The sequence below is a fragment of the Lissotriton helveticus genome, chromosome 1_1 (assembly GCF_964261635.1).
Source record: "Lissotriton helveticus chromosome 1_1, aLisHel1.1, whole genome shotgun sequence".
In the NCBI taxonomy this organism is placed as follows: domain Eukaryota; kingdom Metazoa; phylum Chordata; class Amphibia; order Caudata; family Salamandridae; genus Lissotriton; species Lissotriton helveticus.
Window position 1 is genome coordinate 75,830,829 of NC_136057.1, and position 9,401 is coordinate 75,840,229.

A 9,401-nucleotide genomic window follows, 5' to 3' on the forward strand; every position below is an offset into this window, starting at 1 on the left:
GGCAGAAACTTTTTTGGCATTCAGCGCACTGATAAGGTTTTTCTCCAGAGTGGAATCTCATATGTTCAGTGAGTTTAGATTTACGGCAGAAACTTTTTTGGCATTCAGCGCACTGGTAAGGTTTTTCCACAGAGTGGGTTAATGCATGTTCATATAGAGTCGCTTTGACTCTAAATCTTTTCTGACATTCAGAGCACTGATAAGGTTTTTCCCCAGTGTGGATTCTCATATGCTCAGTGAGATAAGATTTACGCCTGAAACTTTTTTGGCATACTTTGCACTGAGAGTGGATTCCCCCAGTGTGCATTATGTCAAATTCTGTGAGATAAGATTTATGGCTGAGTCTTTTTTGGCACATGTAACGTTTTCCCCCAAATTAGGTTATTTTACCTTCTTTGAGGTGGTTTTGAACACTGAATTTGTTTTCACAGTCCGTGCTTTTATAAGGTGTATACCTAGAGTTAATATCTCTACGATTAGTTTTCTCTTGCTTATATGCCACGGTAAGAGGGAACCCGATTTTAGAGTCAGGCGTGTTTAGATAATGTTCAGCATTTATTTCTAAAAGAAATTGTGTGTAATCTTCTTAACACTTGAATTGCGCAAACTATGTCTGGAAGCAGCCCTGTAACACCTGTCGAAATGTTTCTAGCAGATAATAGTCTTTAGGTTATAGCCTATCCGGCAGCAACTTATTTTGTGACTGAAGACTTTCTCAAATTTATTTGTATAGGTTCTTAACAATGCAGTGATAAGGTGTTAGTCTGATATTTAATAATTAAACTGATAAGTACCTTTTTGCACTGACGTCATGGCAGTAACTGAGGGTGTTAGAACGTGCACAGTACTATTGTGGATCACCAGTCGCAGAACATCAGTTCCATTTACCCTTTCTTTGTTTGGTGTAAGGTTAAGGTTTGTAGTTCTGAAGACGAGGATGTATTTACATTACCTATAGCGCAACTGTGCTCATTTAATCCATTTTTATCTTTAACAGTTTTACATATCACTCTCGCACAGCAGATAATGTTCAGGTGATTTACATAGAATTACAGAACAGTACACAATAAAAAGGAAACAATATGAGATGGTTATGAACACAATAAAGTGGTGAATTTTTAAGGGTTTCGCCAGAGTGAGCAGAGTGGGTCGAGGTGTTGTATCCCGAGGCAGATAGTCTCAAACTTGCGTAACTGGTTAAAAATGGTTGTTGAACAAAGGTGATTTTCCAAACTTTCGGTTGTTAACGTGTCAGCTTCGGAGTCTTCACTCAGCGTCTTTTCTTTGATGGTCTGCAGAAGAAACCTTTTGTTATAACTTTCTTTTATGCAGTGTGTGCTTCCTCTCTGAAATCACATGATGTTAGATGAACGTTATTCTGTGCACAGATATGGCTTTGCTCTGGGTTAATGAAATACTAAATTAGAGACTTCACTTACAGTATAGTACTTTACTCAGCTCCCACTTCCTCGCCACACCTAGATTTTGGAAATTGTTTAAACGTAGAAGGCTGAATGTCCTTCAGTTTTTCAAAATAATCCTTCTTATGCACAGACTTCCGTTGCCTGGTGCTAAATCTTGCTTTCTTCGTCAGTAATTTCAATCACCTATAGTATTAAAATTAAATAGTTAATACATGAAAATTTCCTAAAATATAATTTGCAAGCCAAATCAATGCAGAGTTGCAGAATTTTGAAAATGTTGAGCTGTTTTTCAGACAGAGCAGAATGTAGAATTGTAGCCTGAGAGTACTTGGATGTAGGAGTGAGGATTTATAGAATTTTCAACATTTTATTAAGCTCACAAAGGACACATGCACCCTATGGACTTGTAACATAGAATCCCAAAGGCAGAAATTAAAGTCATATGCACTGGCACCAAACAGATATTTAAAAAAGGATACTATTAATTAATTTTTAATCTAGATTTCTGGGACGGGAATTTCCCCTCCATGGACAACAGGCATTTTCCCCCTGCCCTGAGTTACAACCTACTTGTATCTGGTATCCTGACTTTTGAGTTTGGCCTCTGCCTCAAGCAAATCTATTGTGTATTGCGAGGACTATGCCTAGACATATCCCTCAAATATGGTCCATAGTATGAATCGAGGGCAATGAAATTAAGGCGTACTTTCATGTGTTCATTTTATTCCACCTGATTATCCTTTGTTAGGTTTTTCTGCACCTGGATGTACCGGGTGCAGAAAAACAGGACACCATTTTTGTCCAGACAGGAAAATTAGACTGAATTTTTCTGCTGCCCCAGTATTGTGCAACTTCTAACAAGGGACTATGAGAGGTCTTGGACCGGTCCTGTGACCTGGAGGGTCACACCAAGTGTGCCCTTATTTAAGGCAGAGGACTGTCATGGGTTTAACAGCTAGAGCGGTGGTGGCAATGGACCCTGTTGTAAGGATCAATAGCCTGATGCGATCTTTGCATCATGGTCAGTGGAGTGGCTTCCTACTGACACACCCATGTAATGCTCCATTTCTATATCTGTGCCCAGTCTTTGCGCTAACATCAAGGGCGTGTTTAGGGTGTTGGTGTGCGTAGCATAAATGCAATGTGAGAGTGCGACAGAGTAAACAGCATCTCCTGCCTCCCAGTTGTGTATACAAGTGGGACCATCTATCCCTCTTTTATACCCTAGTTCAAAGTCCTCTGTTACCAAGGAATAATGTGCTCTACAAAGTACTCAGGTGTCTGCTGTGCCACCAGGGATGGTGTCAGCCTGACAGTCTATCTAAGTTTAGGGGACATCACCTGCAGGCTGAATTACTTAATGGAGAAGCTATGAACCTGTACTGAAGAGCCTAGAAGTCTGCCTGTCTGGTAAGAAAGGGAAGGGAGTTTGACTATCCAGTAGGAGGACAAGGCGGTCCTGGAAGAAGCAAGGTCTGACACATCCCCGGTATTTGTAGGGCGGGCCGGAAAGCCATGCAGCAGGACCAGCTAGTCTGAGGGACCCCCCGCCAAGACTCCCAACAGTTCAAGGCAGAAAATAAAACTCTACGACAACGTGATTGTTGAGGCCCAGTTGGACGATTGTGTGCTGCCAACCGGCCCGTTCAAGGTTGCATTTGCCAAATTACTAACACAACAGGGTCTGAATCTACTGGCTTCCTGGAGAGCCTGTGTTGGGCTTTTAGCTGCTGAGTTTTTGACTACTCTGTGTCAGAGGCCCATGAGGGACTACAACTACTCCAGTGTCGAACACCTTGTCTGAGCTTACGCCTGTGGTCGAGCCAGCCACAGTGTGGGCTCAATTGCTGACGGTCGGGCCTCCAGAGGGGCTGCACTTACCGACAGGCCAGGTGTGACTGCTACCTTGGGACTGCTGATCTTCGGGCAACTGCAAAGAAAAGACAGAGTGGGTGCCCTACTGAATGCAGCACTATATCCAGGACAAAAGTGCTCCACAAAAGCCTTCAGGTGGGTCACTGCTCTCTCGAGTGTTCGGGCGTGCCATTCAAGTGCCGGGAAACAGGAAAGAGACCCAGACAAGACTGACTCATCTTGTGAAAAGGTAAGACGCTTAAGACAGAGCATATACGCATTGGGGTGACTGGGGTGACAGAACTGCACCTAAACTATATTCATGATACTCCTAAATGCCCCAAGAGAGGACGAGGGATCAGAACCAGAGGCAACTATCTGCAGCACATGATAGTCTGGCATGCCTGCACTATCTTTTCACCCAGACTGTCCATAAAGTTGATTTTAATGCCGCTACACACATAGCAGGGGGAATCTCAGACCATTCGCTGGGGAAGGTGCAACTCGATGGTCCGGTTGTGGATTTCATCCTATCCCCAAGGGTTGATCCGTTATATTTAAAAGACAAGACGTTCAAAGCTTGTATGAGGGATAGAGCAGACTTCTATTTTAAGGAGAACGGCCAGCCTGTTGAATCAGCTTGCGTGCTATTGGATGATTTCAAGTCAGTGATTCGAGGCCAGACACAAGCCTTGATTGGGGGAATGCCGAAGGAACGTAAATTGAACTGCGAGGCTCAGGACAGGGAATGTGCTTTCATGGAGGCACGCTGGGCAAGTGGGGAATCAGTTTCTCTCCCATTACACCATGAACTGAAGCAGCACACATTAAGAGCACTAATGGAAAATAGCGGGCACTTATGCGCTGGCTACCCAGAATTGTCTCTATGATGTTGGTGATAAAGCCAATGAGTTGCTTGCATGGTTAGAGAGACAAGACAAAGGACGGAACTGGATCCTTGAGGACTCTGACAACAAAGGGAAGGAAATACTGGGAGAGACTTCCTGAAAGACCTGACCCTGCCAATGCTAACGAATAAGGATCGAGACTTACTAGACCAAGACCTGACAGTAGACTAAATAAATAAGTCAATAGGAACCTTGCAAACAGGGCAAGTGACGGGGTCCAATGAGCTCCCCTTAGAATTATATAAAAGCATGATGGATAAAATCAGGGAGTGCCTCCAGAGGAGGTTTCAGACTGCCTGAAAATAAGGGTGTCTATCAGAGGAACAAAGAGCATCTGAGGTGGTGGTCATCCCAAAAAAGGACGAACCAGCAACTGAGTGTGGGTTTTATAGACCTGTCTCCCTGCTTAATTTTGAGACTAAGGTCCTTGCGTAGGCCCTGGCGATCTGCCTGCTGATAGTAATTGCAACAGTGGATCATCCTGATCAATCGGGCGTTATGCTACACCAGGGAACGCGCTTAAATCTCCGACACCTTAATGGAGTACCACATGCGACAGGGGATTCCTTTGCTGAACCAGTGGCGTTGCTGTCAAGCTCTTGTATGTGGCCCCTCTAGCGTGCATGTGCGTCTCTCGAGTCTTTGCCGTCCAACAGGGATGTTCCTTGTCTCCTATGCTCTTCTCACGTGCGTGGGTTCGCAAGGACCTCTCATATGGGGTATTCCAGTTGATCAGGAGTGGGATGAGAGAATCTCCCTCTATGCTGAAGTTTTGCTGTAGGGCACGTAATCAGCCTTCTCAAGTGAACGAATCCTACACATTTTTCTTCTTCTTTGATAACTTTATTTCGAACACAATGGGCCATAAAAGTACAGATTAATAAACAAACATTACTACATTATAGTTCAGTTTTGGATAAAACATAATTTAAGAGTATAAAAAACACATTTATATAAATATACACCTATTTACAACAATAATACACTCATGGCTAAAAATAGAATTAAACCATCCAACTAGTTATCAAAGGAGTTCATAGCATATGTGGAATCCTTTTAGTCTCATATTAGGGCGTTAAAAAGGTTCTGCGTTTTATCCACATTCCATTTAAAAAACGGGAAACAGAGAATACAACAGGGGGTGGGTGTCATATTTCAGCACTCTAAGTGCATTTTCACAGTTGCGAAATCCCAAATTCCTACCAATAGGTTTCACCTAGCGATTACGTGACGGCCCATATGCCGGACAAAAGAAGAATACATGGCTTTCTTTTTCAAGCGGGTGTCCGTACGCCGGGCACTCACTACTTTTGTTCACATCCCATTTGCTAGTGAATGACCTGAGTGGCAAACTGCCCATTCTTAGTTGCATATACAACTTTCTCGCTTGGGCTGGATAGATCATATCCAGGAATTCCTCCTTCCTGTACTCTGCTTTTATAACGAGGAACTGAGTTGTCAGTCTGCTGGCTAATGTACTAGCATAAAGAATCATCAGATTATGCTGCCTATACCTATTTACTAGGTCGACCCTGGTAAGAGCCGGGCAGGATAACTCCGGGGATTCCCATAGCTCAGAAACACCAATCCTAGCGCAGAAGTCCTTGATGTGGGATAACCATGGGATTTTCTTTGATTTGGATGCAAACCACACCTCCTGGAACTCTGCACGATATGAGGCCAGTTCTGGGACAGACCACAGTCTTCTCCAATACGTGAGTGGCCTCAGGGCCACCTCCTCTTCCACAGGGAGTAGCCCTAGGTCTAACCTTAATGGGACCAAGGGAGTACTAACAGGTAAGCCAAACAAATTTCTCATGAATGACTGTTCGACCCGTACCAAGCTTTTCGGCCTGTAGTGGCCCCAAAGTTCCGCCCCATATAAGGAGGCTGCTCTTGCTTGTACCCTGTATAGTTCTACAATGGGAGATGCAGGCTTAAAGGCAGATGTTCTGTACATTTTGGTTAGTCCACCTACAGTCTGTGTCAGTTTCAAGGCAGACTTGGCTAGCTGGACATCCCATCCCAGGTGTTCCTCGAGGGTAATGCCTAGATATTCAAAGGTATTTACTCTCTCGAGGGGTAATTTAGTTTTAGCTAGATTGATCTCCAGACCACTTAACACACAGAATTCTGCGAAGCCATCAAGGATGCGCTGAATTCCTGTGGCTGTTCGGGACACCAGTAGGGTGTCGTCCGCGAACATTAGTGCAGGCACTCTACCTGTGGCTAGTCTCGGGGCATCCGTGTCCTTAATGCCAGTGAGATGTTTTATAAGCCCATTAATATATAGACAGAAGAGAGTGGGGGCCAGGACACATCCCTGGCGCACCCCCTTTTTTACTGGGAACCGTGCTGACAATTCTCCCGCTTTCCCACATCTCACTTGAGCAAAATTCCCTGAATGCAGCCTAATCAGAACTCCCAGAAGATAGGGTGGCATACCAAGATCGTGGAGAACTCTCCACAATTTTTCCCTGGGGACCAGATCAAAGGCAGCCCGCAGGTCCACAAAGATGAGGTAGAGGCTGCCACCCTCCACACTCACTGATTTCCAATAGAGGACCTGGAGTCGGAAGATCTGGTCACTGGTTGATGTCCCTGTTTGAAGCCCGCCTGTAAGGTACTCAGGATCTCGTTGTCCTCTTCCCATGTCTGGATTCTTTCCAGAATTATTCTCCCGAATACCTTCTGTGCTATATCTATCAGGCTAATAGGCCTATAATTCGAGGGTTGCAGAGGGCAACCTTTTTCCGTTCAGTTCATAGGGCTTTATTTCGATAAAAATATCATAAAAGCACACATTATATACAACACATTTACATAAAACCAATTTGTTAGCAATTCATTATTGTTTAAAATCTAAAAACTTAGACAATAAAATTGTGGTTACAGATTTTAAATTTAACCATGTTTTAAAACCAGATTAAACATTTGGTGTTAGCCTTTTAGCCCTAATGGACCATGTCCATGCTAAAAACTTAGAAAGACCACAAACATATAGTGGCCGTGTGTCCGACATTAAAATCCGGAGTGCCTCATTGGAGTGCCTAGTTCCCATAGCTTGGCATATAGGTTTGAGCCACCTTCGTCTTGGGTGGGCATAAGCCGGGCAAGCAAACAGGATATGTAGTACAGTTTCTATACTAGTTTGACGAATAGGGCAAAGAGATGTTGTCTGAGACGGGGTTTCCAGTGAGCAGTTAGGGCACGCACTGGGAGTGCCCCTACCCTGAATGTAAAATATAATGCCCTGTCATAAGATTTCCATACAATATCTAGATATAGTTCCCGAAATGGTACATCTTTATGCCTTAGGAACTCTTCCGTCAACCTACCAAGAGTTGGGTCAATACAAGTTCTGGTAGCGACCCATTTCCAATAAAGGATCTTAAGGGTCGCTTTCGGGGGAGAAGACTGAGTATCCCAGGCTTCAGTAAGGCCTAGCTTGCCAAGTAAAAATGTAACATCTTTGAGCCATTTTATCTTATGCCATCCCACCATTGTCATAACTTCCGCTAGCCCCTTCGCATAATTGGCAAGTTCCGGTACTCGCCACAGCCGGGCCCATAGAAGTAATGGCCGAAGTTTAGCAAGATCACTGATGGGATGACATCCTAGGTCAAGCAATAAGGGAGTCAGCGGGGTGCTCTGTGGAAGGGACATAATGGCCCTTAAAAACTTGTTTTCAGACCTTACCAGTAGATCAATATTACAAGTGCCCCAAAGCTCTGCCCCATACAGGGCAGAACTAACGCCCTTTGCCTTATAAATGTCAATAACAGGGGCTATCGGTCTTGTCGAAGAGGAGCGCTGCTCTTTAAGGAGGGCCCCCATGACTCTCTTGTGGTTTAATAGCATTTTACAAAGGTGCGGGGTCCACTGCATAGTATCCGATATACGAATACCTAAATAGTTAAATACGGTGACCCTCTCTAGGGATACATGGTTTAGTACAGGGGGGCGCCCAATTTTTTTCGGGGGGTTCAACACCAGAAACTTAGTCTTGTCAGTATTTATTACTAGGCCACGTTGGATGCAAAAAGCCTGAAAGTTATCTAGGAGGCCTTGAATGCCCACTGGGGTCTTAGATATTAGGAGCATATCTTCGGCGAATAATTGGGTAGGGATATGCTCCCCCGCCAGGGATGGAGCATCTGATGGTTTAAGTAGCAATTGCTCAACCACCCCATTCACATACAGTGAAAAAAGGGTCGGGGCAAGGGCACATCTCTGGCGGACCCCTCTCCCCACCGGAATCCTATTAGTTTTCTGGCCCTCTGTACCCCACCTCGCCTGCGCGAAGTTTCCTTTGTGAAGCTTTACTAGAATAGACAAGATGTTGGGTGGAATCCCCATGTCTGACAGCACCCCCCATAAACGTCCTCTAGGCATAAGGTCGAAGGCAGTCCTTAGATCAATAAAAGCAAGGTAAAGGCTGCCTTTGCCTATAACAACCACTTTCCAATAAATAAGTAGTAATCTAAAAGCCTGCTCTATAGTGCCTGTGCCAGTTCTGAAGCCCGCTTGATAGTTGGAGAGAATCTCATTGTCCTCAGCCCATTGCAGAATTCTTTCAAGCACCACCTTCCCCACAACTTTCTGGGCGGAGTCTAATAAACTTATTGGGTGGTAGTTGGAAGGGTCGTCCCTCTGGCCCTTTTCAGGTCTCGCGACCTGTCAATGCGCATGCGCATTGAGCGGAGCGAGACTATAGGGGCTTAAACAGACTTTAACTAACTGGCGATTTGATGCTGTGCCGTGCGATTTTAGGTCAATGCGCAAGCACATTGACCTAAAATGCGCGTGCACAGCATCAAATCGCCAGCCATCTGTTCCCCAGCAGCTCTTCCCGCTTCGCCCCACAAGCTTCCCCCAGCGTGCGCTCTGCCTCAGCCGCACTCCTCCCACACATTTGAAGTGAAGCTTCACTTCAAAGGCCCCTGCTGCTTCACACTGCGTCTCTCCCTCATCACCGCTCTCCCCGCTCCGCCCCCTGCTGCGGCCGTGTCGCATTTCTCCTCCCCCCTCCCCATAGCAATGCCCTCCGTCTTGTTATCTTTTTTCCTCTCCCTCAAACCTATCTCGTTATAAATTTTCCAGCTGTTGTAAATCTTTCCCTTTCAACGGCTTTTAAGACTTCTTAAACGTTATTTTTATTTAGAGAGAAGTTTTCTGGGAATGAATTGAGCCATACTTTTGAATCTAGCTTTTT

The 9,401-nt window shown here is 44.9% G+C and overlaps 1 long non-coding RNA gene across 1 annotated transcript; it reads right to left on the minus strand.

Annotated features, from left to right (window-relative positions):
• Positions 1 to 953: 953 nt before the first annotated feature.
• Positions 954 to 1,523, minus strand: LOC144831510 (uncharacterized). Its single transcript, XR_013610961.1, has 2 exons — positions 1,440 to 1,523; positions 954 to 1,292 (listed from the first exon to the last, which is right to left on the minus strand). It is a non-coding gene; the product is annotated as an uncharacterized LOC144831510 (long non-coding RNA).
• Between the last annotated feature and the right edge of the window lie 7,878 nt (positions 1,524 to 9,401).